Source organism: Narcine bancroftii, chromosome 4 (assembly GCF_036971445.1).
Source record: "Narcine bancroftii isolate sNarBan1 chromosome 4, sNarBan1.hap1, whole genome shotgun sequence".
Classification (NCBI taxonomy): Eukaryota; Metazoa; Chordata; class Chondrichthyes; order Torpediniformes; family Narcinidae; genus Narcine; species Narcine bancroftii.
Genome location: NC_091472.1, coordinates 163,580,031 through 163,597,576, shown reverse-complemented (window position 1 = coordinate 163,597,576; position 17,546 = coordinate 163,580,031).

Below are 17,546 nucleotides of genomic sequence, written 5' to 3'. Positions count from 1 at the left end.
CCCCGCCTCTGATTCCCCTTCTCTGATTCTCCACCTCTGATTTCCCACCTCTGATTCCCCATCTCTGATTCCGCTCATCCGATTCCCTGCCTCTGATTCCCCGCCTCTGATTCCCCGCCTCTGATTCCCTGCCTCTGATTCGCAACCTCTAATTCCCCACCTCTGATTCCCCATATCTGATTCCCCGCCTCTGTTTCCCTGCCTCTGATTCCCGGCCTCTGTTTCCCCATATCTGATTCCCCTCCTCTGATTCCCCAACTCTGATTCCCCGCCTCTGATACCCCGCCTCTGATTCCCCATCTCTAATTCATCACATCTGATTCCCCACCTCTGCTTCCCCATCACTGATTCTCTACCTCTGATTCGCCACCTCTGATTGCCCATATCTGATTCACCGCCTCTGTTTCCCCGCATCTGATTCCCCGCCTCTGATTCCCCATATTTGATTCCCCGCCTCTGATTCCCCATCTCTGATTCCCGGACTCATTCCCCAACTCTGATTCCCCGCCTCTGATTCCCCATATTTGATTCCCCTCCTCTGATTTCCCATCTCTGATTCCCGGACTCTGATTCCCCAACTCTGATTTCCCCGCCTCTGAATCCCCAGCTCTGATTTCCCGCCTCTGATTCCCCACCTGTGATACAACATATCTGATTCCCGGCCTCTGTTTCCCCGCATCTGATTCCCCACCTCTGATTCACCATATCTGATTCCCCGCCTCTGAATCCCCACCACTGATTCCCCTCCTCTGATTCGCCAGTTATGATTGCCCGCCTCTGATTCCCCGTTTCTGATTCCCTGCCTCTGATTCCCCGCCTCTGATTCCCCATGTCTGACTCACCACCTCTAATTCCCGACCTCTGATACCCCATCTCTGGTTCCGCACATCCGATTCCCTGCCTCTGATTCCCCGCCTCTGATTCCCCGCCTCTGATTCCCTGCCTCTGATTCGCAACCTCTTATTCCCCACCTCTGATTCCCCATATCTGATTCCCCGCCTCTGTTTCCCCGCCTCTGATTGGCACCTCTGATACCCCGCCTCTGATTCCCCATCTCTAATTCATCACATCTGATTCCCCACCTCTGCTTCCCCATCTCCGATTCTCTACCTCTGATTCGCCACCTCTGATTCCCAATATCTGATTCACCGCCTCTGTTTCCCTGCCTCTGATTCCCCGCCTCTGATTACCCACATCTGATTCCCCGCCTCAGATTCCCCATCTCTGATTCCCGGTCTCTGATTCCCCACCTCTGTTTCCCGGCCTCTGATTCCCAATCCCTGATTCACCGCCTCTGACTCCCAGTGTCTGATTCCCTGCCTCTGATTCCCCGCCTCTGAATCCCCTCCTCTGATTCCCTGCCACTGATTCCCCGCCCCTGATTCCCCACCTCTGATACCCCATATCTGATTCCCCGCCTCTGTTTCCCCGCCTCTGATTCCCTGCCTCTGATTCCCCAACTCTGATTCCCCGCCTCTGATTCCCCAGCTCTGATTCCCCGCCTCTGATTCCCCACCTCTGATCCAACATATCTGATTCCCCGCCTCTGTTTCCCCGCCTCTGATTCCCCCCCTCTGATTCCCCATATCTGATTCCCCGCCTATGATTCCCCACCTCTGATTCCCCGCCTCTGATTCGCCTGCTATGATTCCCCTCCTCTGGTTCCCCGCATCTGATTCCCCGCCTCTGATTCCTCGTGTCTGACCCTGCCTCTGATTCCACGCCTTTGATTCCCCATCTCTGATTCACCACCTCTGATTCCCCACCTCTGATTCCCCATCTCTGATTCTGCACATCCGATTCCCTGCCTCTGATTCCCCGCCTCTGATTCCCCGCCTCTGATTCCCTGCCTCTGATTCGCAACCTGTTATTCCCCACCTCTGAATCCCCATATCTGATTCCCCGCCTCTGTTTCCCTGCCTCTGATTCCCCGCCTCTGTTTCCCCATATCTGATTCCCCGCCTCTGTTTCACCGCCTCTGATTGGCACCTCTGATACCCCGCCTCTGATTCCCCATCTCTAATTCATCACATCTGATTCCCCACCTCTGCTTCCCCATCTCTGATTCTCTACCTCTGATTCGCAACCTCTGATTCCGAATATCTGATTCACCGCCTCTGTTTCCCCGCTTCTGATTCCCCGCCTCTGATTCCCCATATCTGATTCCCCGCCTCTGATTCCCCATCTCTGATTCCCGGTCTCTGATTCCCCACCTCTGTTTCCCGGCCTCTCATTCCCCATCCCTGATTCACCGCCTCTGATTCCCAGTGTCTGATTCCCTGCCTCTGATTCCCCGCCTCTGAATCCCCTCCTCTGATTCCCTGCCACTGATTCCCCGCCCCTGATTCCCCACCTCTGATACCCCATATCTGATTCCCCGCCTCTGTTTCCCCGCCTCTGATTCCCCACCTCTGATTTCCCATATCTGATTCTACGCCTCTGATTCCCCGCCTCTGATTGGCCGCCTCTGATACCCCGCCTCTGATTCCCCATCTCTAATTCATCACATCTGATTCCCCACCTCTGCATCCCCATCTCTGATTCTCAACCTCTGATTCGCCACCTCTGATTCCCCATATCTGATTCACCGCCTCTGTTTCCCCGCCTCTGATTCCCCGCCTCTGATTCCCCATATTTGATTCCCCGCCTCTGATTCACCATCTCTGATTCCCGGACTCTGATTCCCCAACTCTGATTCCCCGCCTCTGATTCCCCAGCTCTGATTTCCCGCCTCTGATTCCCCACCTCTGCTTCCCCATCTCTGATTCTCTACCTCTGATTCGCCACCTCTGATTGCCCATATCTGATTCACCGCCTCTGTTTCCCCGCCTCTGATTCCCCGCCTCTTATTCCCCATATTTGATTCCCCGCCTCTGATTCCCCATCTCTGATTCCCGGACTCTGATTCCCCAACTCTGATTCCCCGCCTCTGATTCCCCATATTTGATTCCCCTCCTCTGATTTCCAATCTCTGATTCCCGGACTCTGATTCCCCAACTCAGATTTCCCCGCCTCTGATTCCCCAGCTCTGATTTCCCGCCTCTGATTCCCCACCTCTGATACAACATATCTGATTCCCGGCCTCTGTTTCCCCGCCTCTGATTCCCCACCTCTGATTCACCATATCTGATTCCCCGCCTCTGATTCCCCACCACTGATTCCCCTCCTCTGATTCGCCAGTTATGATTGCCCGCCTTGATTCCCCGTTTCTGATTCACTGCCTCTGATTCCCCGCCTCTGATTCCCCATCTCTGACTCACCACCTCTAATTCCCCACCTCTGACACCCCATCTCTGATTCCGCACATCCGATTCCCTGCCTATGATTCCCCACCTCTGATTCCCCGCCTCTGATTCCCCATATCTGATTCCCTGCCTCTGTTTCCCCGCCTCTGATTCCCCACCTCTGTTTCCCCATATCTGATTCCCCGCCTCTGATTCCCCAACTCTAATACCCTGCCTCTGATTCCCCAGCTCTGATTCCCCGCCTCTGATTCCCCGCATCTGATTCCCTGCCTCTGATTCCATGCCTCTGATTCCAGGCCTCTGATTCCCAGCATCTGATTCCGGCCTCTGATTCCCCATCTCTGATTCCGCACATCTGATTCCCTGCCTCTGATTCCCCACCTCTGATTCCCCATATCTGATTCCCCGCCTCTAATTCCCCATCTCTGATTCCGCACATCTGATTCCCTGCCTCTGATTCCCCACCTCTGATTCCCCATATCTGATTCCCCGCCTCTGTTTCCCCGCCTCTGATTTCCCGCCTCTGTTTCCCCATATCTGATTCCCTGCTTCTGATTCTGATTCCCTGCCTCTAATTCCCCATCTCTGATTCCGCACATCTGATTCCCTGCCTCTGATTCCCCACCTCTGATTCCCCATATCTGATTCCCCGCCTCTGTTTCCCCGCCTCTGATTTCCCGCCTCTGTTTCCCCATATCTGATTCCCCGCCTCTGATTCCCCAACTCTGATTCCCCTCCTCTAATTCGCCAGCTATGATTCCCCGCCTCTGATTCCCTGCGTCTGATTCCATGCCTCTGATTCCCAGCCTCTGATTCCCCTTCTCTGATTCACCACCTCTGAACCCCCACCTCTGATTCCCCATCTCTGATTCCGCACATCCGATTCCCTGCCTCTGATTCCCCACCTCTGATTCCCCGCCTCTGATTCCCCGCCTCTGATTCGCAACCTCTAATTCCCCACCTATGATTCCCCATATCTGATTCCCCGCCTCTGTTTCCCTGCCTCTGATTCCCGGCCTCTGTTTCCCCATATCTGATTCCCCTCCTCTGATTCCCCAACTCTGATTCCCCGCCTCTGATTCCCCAGCTTTGATTCCCCGTCTTTTATTCCCGGCCTCTGATTCCCTGCCACTGATTACCCGCCCCTGATTCCCCACCTCTGATTCCCCATATCTGATTCCCCGCCTCTGTTTCCCCACCTCTGATTCCCGGCCTCTTATTCCCAGCATCTGATTCCCGGCCACTGATTCCCTGCCTCTGATTCCCCATATCTGATTCCCCGCCTCTGTTTCCCCACCTCTGATTTTCGGCCTCTTATTCCCAGCATCTGATTCCCGGCCACTGATTCCCGGCCTCTTATTCCCGGCATCTGAATCCCGGCCTCTGATTCGCGGCCTCTGATTCCCCGCTTTTGATTCTGTTTCCCCGCCTCTGATTCCCCGCCTCTGTTTCCCCATATCTAATTCCCCACCTCAGATGCCCCAACTCTGATACCCCGCCTCTGATTCCCCAGCTCTGATTCCCCGCCTCTGATTCCCCGCATCCGATTCCCATTATCTGATTCCCCGCCTCTGTTTCCCTGCCTTTGATTCCCCGCCTGTGATTCCCCATCTCTGATTCACCACCTCTGATTCCCCACCTCTGATTCCCCATATCTAATTCCCCGCCTCTGTTTGCCCACCTCTGATTCCCCGCCTCTGTTTCCCCATATCTGATTCCCCGTGTCTGATTCCCTGCCTCTGATTCCCCGCCTCTGATTCCCCGCCTCTGATTCCCTGCCACTGATTCCCTGCCCCTGATACCCCACCTCTGATTCCCCATATCTGATTCCCTGCCTCTGTTTCCCCGCCTCTGATTCCCCGCCTCTGATTCCCCATATCTGATTCCCCGCCTCTGATTCCCCAACTCTGATTCCCCGCCTCTGATTCCCCAGCTCTGAATCCCCGCCTCTGATTCCCCCCGTCTGTTTCCCCGCCTCTGATTCCCCGCCTCTGTTTCCCCATATCTAAGTCCCCGACTCTGATTCCCCAACTCTGATTCCCCACCTCTGATTCCCCAGCTCTGATTCCCCGCCTCTGATTCCCCGCATCTGATTCCCTGCATCTGATTCCCAGCCTCTGATTCCCTGCCTCTGATTCCCAACCTCTGATTCCCCACCTCTGATTCCCTATATCTGATACCCCGCCTCTGTTTCCCCGCCTCTGATTCCCCGCCTCAGTTTCCCCATATCTGATTCCCGGCCTCTGATTCTCCGCCTCTGATTCCCCGACTCTGATTCCCTGCCTCTGATTCCCCATCTCCGATTCCGCACATCGGATTCCCTGCCTCTGATTCCCCACCTCTGATTCCCCGCCTCGTATTCCCTGCTTCTGATTCCCAACCTCTGATTCCCCACCTCTGATTCCCCATATCTGATTCCCCGCCTCTGTTTCCCCGCCTCTGATTCCCCCACTCTGAATCCCCGCCTCTGATTCCCCAGCTCTGATTCCCCGCCTCTGATTCCCCGTGTTTGATTCCCTGCCTCTGATTCCCTGCCCTGATTCCCCATCTCTGATACACCGCCTTAAATTCGCCACCGCTGATTCCCCATATCTGATTCCCCGCCTCTGTTTCCCTGTCTCTGATTCCCCGCCTCTGTTTCGCCATATCTAATTCCACGCCTCTGATTCCCCAACTCTGATTCCCCGCCTCTGATTCCCCGCATCTGATTCCCTGCCTCTGATTCCCCGCCTCTGATTCCCTGCCTCTGATTCCCAACCTCTGATTCCCCACCTCTGAATCCCCATATCTGATTCCCCGCCTCTGTTTCCCCGCCTCTGATTCCCCACCTCTGTTTCCCCATATCTGATTCCCCGCCTCTGATTCCCCAACTCTGATTCCCCTCCTCTGATTCGCCAGCTATGATTCCCCGCCTCTGATTCCCTGCATCTGATTCCCTGCATCTGATTCCCCGCCTCTGATTCCCCTTCTCTGATTCTCCACCTCTGATTTCCCAACTCTGATTCCCCATCTCTGATTCCGCTCATCCGATTCCCTGACTCTGATTCCCCGCCTCTGATTCCCCGCCTCTGATTCCCTGCCTCTGATTCGCAACCTCTAATTCCCCACCTCTGATTCCCCATATCTGATTCCCCGCCTCTGTTTCCCTGCCTCTGATTCCCGGCCTCTGTTTCCCCATATCTGATTCCCCTCCTCTGATTCCCCAACTCTGATTCCCCGCCTCTGATACCCCGCCTCTGATTCCCCATCTCTAATTCATCACATCTGATTCCCCACCTCTGCTTCCCCATCTCTGATTCTCTACCTCTGATTCGCCACCTCTGATTGCCCATATCTGATTCACCGCCTCTGTTTCCCCGCATCTGATTCCCCGCCTCTGATTCCCCATATTTGATTCCCCGCCTCTGATTCCCCATCTCTGATTCCCGGACTCATTCCCCAACTCTGATTCCCCGCCTCTGATTCCCCATATTTGATTCCCCTCCTCTGATTTCCCATCTCTGATTCCCGGACTCTGATTCCCCAACTCTGATTTCCCCGCCTATGAATCCCCAGCTCTGATTTCCCGCCTCTGATTCCCCACCTGTGATACAACATATCTGATTCCCGGCCTCTGTTTCCCCGCATCTGATGCCCCACCTCTGATTCACCATATCTGATTCCCCGCCTCTGATTCCCCACCACTGATTCCCCTCCTCTGATTCGCCAGTTATGATTGCCCGCCTCTGATTCCCCGTTTCTGATTCCCTGCCTCTGATTCCCCGCCTCTGATTCCCCATGTCTGACTCACCACCTCTGATTCCCCACCTCTGATACCCCATCTCTGGTTCCGCACATCCGATTCCCTGCCTCTGATTCCCCGCCTCTGATTCCCCGCCTCTGATTCCCTGCCTCTGATTCGCAACCTCTTATTCCCCACCTCTGATTCCCCATATCTGATTCCCCGCCTCTGTTTCCCCGCCTCTGATTGGCACCTCTGATACCCCGCCTCTGATTCCCCATCTCTAATTCATCACATCTGATTCCCCACCTCTGCTTCCCCATCTCCGATTCTCTACCTCTGATTCGCCACCTCTGATTCCCAATATCTGATTCACCGCCTCTGTTTCCCTGCCTCTGATTCCCCGCCTCTGATTACCCATATCTGATTCCCCGCCTCAGATTCCCCATCTCTGATTCCCGGTCTCTGATTCCCCACCTCTGTTTCCCGGCCTCTGATTCCCAATCCCTGATTCACCGCCTCTGACTCCCAGTGTCTGATTCCCTGCCTCTGATTCCCCGCCTCTGAATCCCCTCCTCTGATTCCCTGCCACTGATTCCCCGCCCCTGATTCCCCACCTCTGATACCCCATATCTGATTCCCCGCCTCTGTTTCCCCGCCTCTGATTCCCTGCCTCTGATTCCCCAACTCTGATTCCCCGCCTCTGATTCCCCAGCTCTGATTCCCCGCCTCTGATTCCCCACCTCTGATCCAACATATCTGATTCCCCGCCTCTGTTTCCCCGCCTCTGATTCCCCCCCTCTGATTCCCCATATCTGATTCCCCGCCTATGATTCCCCACCTCTGATTCCCCGCCTCTGATTCGCCTGCTATGATTCCCCTCCTCTGGTTCCCCGCATCTGATTCCCCGCCTCTGATTCCCCGTGTCTGACCCTGCCTCTGATTCCACGCCTTTGATTCCCCATCTCTGATTCACCACCTCTGATTCCCCACCTCTGATTCCCCATCTCTGATTCTGCACATCCGATTCCCTGCCTCTGATTCCCCGCCTCTGATTCCCCGCCTCTGATTCCCTGCCTCTGATTCGCAACCTGTTATTCCCCACCTCTGAATCCCCATATCTGATTCCCCGCCTCTGTTTCCCTGCCTCTGATTCCCCGCATCTGTTTCCCCATATCTGATTCCCCGCCTCTGTTTCACCGCCTCTGATTGGCACCTCTGATACCCCGCCTCTGATTCCCCATCTCTAATTCATCACATCTGATTCCCCACCTCTGCTTCCCCATCTCTGATTCTCTACCTCTGATTCGCAACCTCTGATTCCGAATATCTGATTCACCGCCTCTGTTTCCCCGCTTCTGATTCCCCGCCTCTGATTCCCCATATCTGATTCCCCGCCTCTGATTCCCCATCTCTGATTCCCGGTCTCTGATTCCCCACCTCTGTTTCCCGGCCTCTCATTCCCCATCCCTGATTCACCGCCTCTGATTCCCAGTGTCTGATTCCCTGCCTCTGATTCCCCGCCTCTGAATCCCCTCCTCTGATTCCCTGCCACTGATTCCCCGCCCCTGATTCCCCACCTCTGATACCCCATATCTGATTCCCCGCCTCTGTTTCCCCGCCTCTGATTCCCCACCTCTGATTTCCCATATCTGATTCCCGGCCTCTGTTTCCCCGCCTCTGATTCCCCACCTCTGATTCACCATATCTGATTCCCCGCCTCTGATTCCCCACCACTGATTCCCCTCCTCTGATTCGCCAGTTATGATTGCCCGCCTCTGATTCCCCGTTTCTGATTCCCTGCCTCTGATTCCCCGCCTCTGATTCCCCATCTCTGACTCACCACCTCTGATTCCCCACCTCTGACACCCCATCTCTGATTCCGCACATCCGATTCCCTGCCTATGATTCCCCACCTCTGATTCCCCGCCTCTGATTCCCCATATCTGATTCCCTGCCTCTGTTTCCCCGCCTCTGATTCCCCACCTCTGTTTCCCCATATCTGATTCCCCGCCTCTGATTCCCCAACTCTAATACCCTGCCTCTGATTCCCCAGCTCTGATTCCCCGCCTCTGATTCCCCGCATCTGATTCCCTGCCTCTGATTCCCCGCCTCTGATTCCAGGCCTCTGATTCCCAGCATCTGATTCCGGCCTCTGATTCCCGGCCTCTGATTCCCTGCTTCTGATTCTGATTCCCTGCCTCTGATTCCCCATCTCTGATTCCGCACATCTGATTCCCTGCCTCTGATTCCCCACCTCTGATTCCCCATATCTGATTCCCCGCCTCTGTTTCCCCGCCTCTGATTTCCCGCCTCTGTTTCCCCATATCTGATTCCCCGCCTCTGATTCCCCAACTCTGATTCCCCTCCTCTAATTCGCCAGCTATGATTCCCCGCCTCTGATTCCCTGCGTCTGATTCCATGCCTCTGATTCCCAGCCTCTGATTCCCCTTCTCTGATTCACCACCTCTGAACCCCCACCTCTGATTCCCCATCTCTGATTCCGCACATCCGATTCCCTGCCTCTGATTCCCCGCCTCTGATTCCCCGCCTCTGATTCGCAACCTCTAATTCCCCACCTCTGATTCCCCATATCTGATTCCCCGCCTCTGTTTCCCTGCCTCTGATTCCCGGCCTCTGTTTCCCCATATCTGATTCCCCTCCTCTGATTCCCCAACTCTGATTCCCCGCCTCTGATTCCCCAGCTTTGATTCCCCGTCTTTTATTCCCGGCCTCTGATTCCCTGCCACTGATTACCCGCCCCTGATTCCCCACCTCTAATTCCCCATATCTGATTCCCCGCCTCTGTTTCCCCACCTCTGATTCCCGGCCTCTTATTCCCAGCATCTGATTCCCGGCCACTGATTCCCTGCCTCTGATTCCCCGCCTCTGATTCCCCATCTCTGATTCCCCGCCTCTGATTCCCCGTGTCTGATTCCCTGCCTCTGATTCCCCGCCTCTGATTCCCCGCGTCTGATTCCCTGCCACTGATTCCCTGCCCCTGATTCCCCACCTCTGATTCCCCATATCTGATTCCCCGCCTCTGTTTCCCCAACTCTGATTCCCTTCCTCTAATTCGCCAGCTATGATTCCCCGCCTCTGATTCCCTGCCACTGATTCCCTGCCCCTGATTCCCCACCTCTGATTCCCCATATATGATTCCCCGCCTCTGATTCCCCAACTCTGATTCCCCTCCTCTAATTCGCCAGCTATGATTCCCCGCCTCTTATTCCCTGCGTCTGATTCCCTGCCTCTGATTCCCAGCCTCTGATTCCCCTTCTCTGATTCACCACCTCTGAATCCCCACCTCTGATTCCCCATCTCTGATTCCGCACATCCGATTCCCTGCCTCTGATTCCCCGCCTCTGATTCCCCGCCTCTGATTCCCCGCCTCTGATTCCCCGCGTCTGATTCCCTGCCACTGATTCCCTGCCCCTGATTCCCCAACTCTGATTCCCCATCTCTGATTCCCCGCCTCTGTTTCCCCACCTCTGATTCCCCGCCTCTGTTTCCCCATATCTGATTCCCCGCCTCTGATTCCCCAACTCTGAATCCCCTCCTCTAATTCGCCAGCTATGATTCCCCGCCTCTGATTCCCTGCATCTGATTCCCTGCCTCTGATTCCCAGCCTCTGATTCCCCTTCTCTGATTCACCACCTCTGAATCCCCACCTCTGATTCCCCATCTCTGATTCCGCACATCCGATTCCCTGCCTCTGATTCCCCGCCTTTTATTCCCGGCCTCTGATTCCCTGCCACTGATTCCCTGCTTCTGATTCTGATTCCCTGCCTCTGATTCCCCATCTATGATTCCGCACATCTGATTCCCTGCCTCTGATTCCCCACCTCTGATTCCCCATATCTGATTCCCCGCCTCTGTTTCCCCGCCTCTGATTCCCCGCCTCTCTTTCCCCATATCTGATTCCCCGCCTCTGATTCCCCAACTCTGATTCCCCTCCTCTAATTCGCAAGCTATGATTCCCCGCCTCTGATTCCCTGCGTCTGATTCCCTGCCTCTGATTCCCAGCCTCTGATTCCCCTTCTCTGATTCACCACCTCTGAATCCCCACCTCTAATTCCCCACCTCTGATTCCCCAACTCTGATTCCCCGCCTCTGATTCCCCAGCTCTGATTCCCCGCCTTTTATTCCCGGCCTCTGATTCCCTGCCACTGATTCCCCGCCCCTGATTCCCCACCTCTGATTCCCCATATCTGATTCCCCGCCTCTGTTTCCCCATTTCTGATTCCCCAGCTCTGATTCCCCAGCTCTGATTCCCTGCCACTGATTCCCCGCCCCTGATTCCCCACCTCTGATTCCCCATATCTGATTCCCCGCCTCTGTTTCCCCAGCTCTGATTCCCTGCCTCTGATTCCCTGCCCTGATTCCCCATCTCTGTTTCACCGCCTTTGATTCGCCACCTCTGATTCCCCATATCTGATTCCCCGCCTCTGTTTCCCCGCCTCCGATTCCCTGCCTCTGATTCCCAACCTCTGATTCCACACCTCTGATTCCCCATATCTGATTCCCCGCCTCTATTTCCCCATATCTGATTCCCCGCCTCTGATTCCCCAACTCTGATTCCCCGCCTCTGATTCCCCAGCTCTGATTCCCCGCCTCTGATTCCCGGCGTCCGATTCCCTGCCTCTGATTCCCCGCCTCTGGTTCGCCATCTCTGATTCCCCGCCTCTGATTCCCCGTGTCTGATTCCCTGCCTCTGATTCCCCGCCTCAGATTCCCCGCCTCTGATTCCCTGCCACTGATTCCCTGCCCCGGATTCCCCACCTCTGATTCCCCATCTCTGATTCACCACCTCTGATTCCCCACCTCTGATTCCCCATCTCTGATTCTGCACATCCGATTCCCTGCCTCTGATTCCCCGCCTCTGATTCCCCGCCTCTGATTCCCTGCCTCTGATTCGCAACCTGTTATTCCCCACCTCTGAATCCCCATATCTGATTCCCCGCCTCTGTTTCCCTGCCTCTGATTCCCCGCATCTGTTTCCCCATATCTGATTCCCCGCCTCTGTTTCACCGCCTCTGATTGGCACCTCTGATACCCCGCCTCTGATTCCCCATCTCTAATTCATCACATCTGATTCCCCACCTCTGCTTCCCCATCTCTGATTCTCTACCTCTGATTCGCAACCTCTGATTCCGAATATCTGATTCACCGCCTCTGTTTCCCCGCTTCTGATTCCCCGCCTCTGATTCCCCATATCTGATTCCCCGCCTCTGATTCCCCATCTCTGATTCCCGGTCTCTGATTCCCCACCTCTGTTTCCCGGCCTCTCATTCCCCATCCCTGATTCACCGCCTCTGATTCCCAGTGTCTGATTCCCTGCCTCTGATTCCCCGCCTCTGAATCCCCTCCTCTGATTCCCTGCCACTGATTCCCCGCCCCTGATTCCCCACCTCTGATACCCCATATCTGATTCCCCGCCTCTGTTTCCCCGCCTCTGATTCCCCACCTCTGATTTCCCATATCTGATTCCCGGCCTCTGTTTCCCCGCCTCTGATTCCCCACCTCTGATTCACCATATCTGATTCCCCGCCTCTGATTCCCCACCACTGATTCCCCTCCTCTGATTCGCCAGTTATGATTGCCCGCCTCTGATTCCCCGTTTCTGATTCCCTGCCTCTGATTCCCCGCCTCTGATTCCCCATCTCTGACTCACCACCTCTGATTCCCCACCTCTGACACCCCATCTCTGATTCCGCACATCCGATTCCCTGCCTATGATTCCCCACCTCTGATTCCCCGCCTCTGATTCCCCATATCTGATTCCCTGCCTCTGTTTCCCCGCCTCTGATTCCCCACCTCTGTTTCCCCATATCTGATTCCCCGCCTCTGATTCCCCAACTCTAATACCCTGCCTCTGATTCCCCAGCTCTGATTCCCCGCCTCTGATTCCCCGCATCTGATTCCCTGCCTCTGATTCCCCGCCTCTGATTCCAGGCCTCTGATTCCCAGCATCTGATTCCGGCCTCTGATTCCCGGCCTCTGATTCCCTGCTTCTGATTCTGATTCCCTGCCTCTGATTCCCCATCTCTGATTCCGCACATCTGATTCCCTGCCTCTGATTCCCCACCTCTGATTCCCCATATCTGATTCCCCGCCTCTGTTTCCCCGCCTCTGATTTCCCGCCTCTGTTTCCCCATATCTGATTCCCCGCCTCTGATTCCCCAACTCTGATTCCCCTCCTCTAATTCGCCAGCTATGATTCCCCGCCTCTGATTCCCTGCGTCTGATTCCATGCCTCTGATTCCCAGCCTCTGATTCCCCTTCTCTGATTCACCACCTCTGAACCCCCACCTCTGATTCCCCATCTCTGATTCCGCACATCCGATTCCCTGCCTCTGATTCCCCGCCTCTGATTCCCCGCCTCTGATTCGCAACCTCTAATTCCCCACCTCTGATTCCCCATATCTGATTCCCCGCCTCTGTTTCCCTGCCTCTGATTCCCGGCCTCTGTTTCCCCATATCTGATTCCCCTCCTCTGATTCCCCAACTCTGATTCCCCGCCTCTGATTCCCCAGCTTTGATTCCCCGTCTTTTATTCCCGGCCTCTGATTCCCTGCCACTGATTACCCGCCCCTGATTCCCCACCTCTAATTCCCCATATCTGATTCCCCGCCTCTGTTTCCCCACCTCTGATTCCCGGCCTCTTATTCCCAGCATCTGATTCCCGGCCACTGATTCCCTGCCTCTGATTCCCCGCCTCTGATTCCCCATCTCTGATTCCCCGCCTCTGATTCCCCGTGTCTGATTCCCTGCCTCTGATTCCCCGCCTCTGATTCCCCGCGTCTGATTCCCTGCCACTGATTCCCTGCCCCTGATTCCCCACCTCTGATTCCCCATATCTGATTCCCCGCCTCTGTTTCCCCAACTCTGATTCCCTTCCTCTAATTCGCCAGCTATGATTCCCCGCCTCTGATTCCCTGCCACTGATTCCCTGCCCCTGATTCCCCACCTCTGATTCCCCATATATGATTCCCCGCCTCTGATTCCCCAACTCTGATTCCCCTCCTCTAATTCGCCAGCTATGATTCCCCGCCTCTTATTCCCTGCGTCTGATTCCCTGCCTCTGATTCCCAGCCTCTGATTCCCCTTCTCTGATTCACCACCTCTGAATCCCCACCTCTGATTCCCCATCTCTGATTCCGCACATCCGATTCCCTGCCTCTGATTCCCCGCCTCTGATTCCCCGCCTCTGATTCCCCGCCTCTGATTCCCCGCGTCTGATTCCCTGCCACTGATTCCCTGCCCCTGATTCCCCAACTCTGATTCCCCATCTCTGATTCCCCGCCTCTGTTTCCCCACCTCTGATTCCCCGCCTCTGTTTCCCCATATCTGATTCCCCGCCTCTGATTCCCCAACTCTGAATCCCCTCCTCTAATTCGCCAGCTATGATTCCCCGCCTCTGATTCCCTGCATCTGATTCCCTGCCTCTGATTCCCAGCCTCTGATTCCCCTTCTCTGATTCACCACCTCTGAATCCCCACCTCTGATTCCCCATCTCTGATTCCGCACATCCGATTCCCTGCCTCTGATTCCCCGCCTTTTATTCCCGGCCTCTGATTCCCTGCCACTGATTCCCTGCTTCTGATTCTGATTCCCTGCCTCTGATTCCCCATCTATGATTCCGCACATCTGATTCCCTGCCTCTGATTCCCCACCTCTGATTCCCCATATCTGATTCCCCGCCTCTGTTTCCCCGCCTCTGATTCCCCGCCTCTCTTTCCCCATATCTGATTCCCCGCCTCTGATTCCCCAACTCTGATTCCCCTCCTCTAATTCGCAAGCTATGATTCCCCGCCTCTGATTCCCTGCGTCTGATTCCCTGCCTCTGATTCCCAGCCTCTGATTCCCCTTCTCTGATTCACCACCTCTGAATCCCCACCTCTAATTCCCCACCTCTGATTCCCCAACTCTGATTCCCCGCCTCTGATTCCCCAGCTCTGATTCCCCGCCTTTTATTCCCGGCCTCTGATTCCCTGCCACTGATTCCCCGCCCCTGATTCCCCACCTCTGATTCCCCATATCTGATTCCCCGCCTCTGTTTCCCCATTTCTGATTCCCCAGCTCTGATTCCCCAGCTCTGATTCCCTGCCACTGATTCCCCGCCCCTGATTCCCCACCTCTGATTCCCCATATCTGATTCCCCGCCTCTGTTTCCCCAGCTCTGATTCCCTGCCTCTGATTCCCTGCCCTGATTCCCCATCTCTGTTTCACCGCCTTTGATTCGCCACCTCTGATTCCCCATATCTGATTCCCCGCCTCTGTTTCCCCGCCTCCGATTCCCTGCCTCTGATTCCCAACCTCTGATTCCACACCTCTGATTCCCCATATCTGATTCCCCGCCTCTATTTCCCCATATCTGATTCCCCGCCTCTGATTCCCCAACTCTGATTCCCCGCCTCTGATTCCCCAGCTCTGATTCCCCGCCTCTGATTCCCGGCGTCCGATTCCCTGCCTCTGATTCCCCGCCTCTGGTTCGCCATCTCTGATTCCCCGCCTCTGATTCCCCGTGTCTGATTCCCTGCCTCTGATTCCCTGCCTCAGATTCCCCGCCTCTGATTCCCTGCCACTGATTCCCTGCCCCGGATTCCCCACCTCTGATTCCCCATATCTGATTCCCCGCCTCTGTTTCTCCGCATCTGATTCCCCGCCTCTGATTCCCCATATCTGATTCCCTGCCTCTGATTCCACAACTCTGATTCCCCGCCTCTGATTCCCCAGCTCTGAATCCCCACCTCTGATTCCCCGCTTCTGATTCCCTCCCTCTGATTCACAGCCTCTGATTCCCCACCTCTGATTCCCCATATCTGATTCCCCACCTCTGTTTCCCCGCCTCTGATTCCCCGCCTCTGATTCTCAATATCTCATTCCCCGCCTCTGAATCCCCATCTCTGATTCCCGGACTCTGATTCCCCACCTCTGATTCCCGGCCTCTTATTCCCAGCATCTGATTCCCGGCCTCTGATTCCCGGCCTCTGATTCCCCGCTTCTGATTCTGATTCCCTGCCTCTGATTCCCCATATCTGATTCCCCACCTCTGTTTCCCCGCCTCTGATTCCCCGCCTCTGATTCTCATTATCTCATTCCCCGCCTCTGAATCCCCATCTCTGATTCCCGGACTCTGATTCCCCACCTCTGATTCCCGGCCTCTTATTCCCAGCATCTGATTCCCGGCCTCTGATTCCCGGCCTCTGATTCCCCGCTTCTGATTCTGATTCCCTGCCTCTGATTCCCCACCTCTGATTCCCCATATCTGATTCCCCGCCTCTGTTTCCCCGCCTCTGATTCCCCGCCTCTGTTTCCCCATATCTAATTCCCCACCTCTGATGCCCCAACTCTGATTCACCGCCTCTGATTCCCCAGCTCTGATTCCCCGCCTCTGATTCCCCGCATCCGATTCCCCATGTCTGATTCCCCGCCTCTGTTTCCCCGCCTCTGATTCCCCGCCTCTGTTTCCCCATATCTGATTCCCCGCCTCTGATTCCCCAGCTCTGATTCCCTGCCTCTGATTCCCCGCGTTCTATTCCCTGCCTCTGATTCCCGCCTGTGATTCCCCATCTCTGATTCACCACCTCTGATTCCCCACCTCTGATTCCCCATATCTAATTCCCCGCCTCTGCTTGCCCGCCTCTCATTCCCCGCCTCTGTTTCCCCATATCTGATTCCCCGCCTCTGAATCCCCAACTCTGATTCCCTGCCTCTGATTCACCAGCTCTGATTCCCCGCCTTTGATTCCCCCCGTCTGATTCCCAGCCTCTGAATCCCCGTCTGATTTCTTGCCTCTGATTCCCCGCCTCTGATTCCCCATCTCTGATTCACTGCCTCTGATTCCCCACATCTGATTCCCCATCTCTGATTCCGCACAACCGATTCCCTGCCTCTGATTCCCCGACTCTGATTCCCCACCTCTGATTCCCCAGCTCTGATTCCCCGCCTCTGATTCCCCGCGTCTGATTCCCTGCCTGTGATTCCCCGCCTCTGATTCCCCATCTCTGATTCCCCACCTCTGATTCCCCGTGTCTGATTCCCTTCCTTTGATTCCCCGCCTCTGATTCCCCGCCTCTGATTCCCTGCCACTGATTCCCCGCCCCTGATTCCCCACATCTGATTCCCCATATCTTATTCCCCGCCTCTGTTTCCCCCCCTCTGATTCCCAGCCTCTGATTCCCCATATCTGATTCCCCGCCTCTGATTCCCCATATCTGATTCCCCGCCTCTATTTCCCCATATCTGCTTCTCCGCCTCTGATTCCCCAACTCTGATTCCCCGCCTCTGATTCCCCAGCTCTGATTTCCCGCCTCTGATTCCCGGCATCCGATTCCCTGCCTCTGATTCCCCGCCTCTGATTCCCCGCCTCTGATTCCCCGCCTCTGATTCCCCGTGTCTGATTCCCTGCCTCTGATTCCCCAGCTCTGAATCCCCGCCTCTGATTCCCCGCGTCTGATTCCCTGCCTCTGATTCCCCGCCTCTGATTCCCCATCTGTGATTCACAACCTCTGATGCCCCACCTCTGATTCCCCATATCTGATTCCCCGCCTCTGTTTCCCCGCCTCTGATTCCCC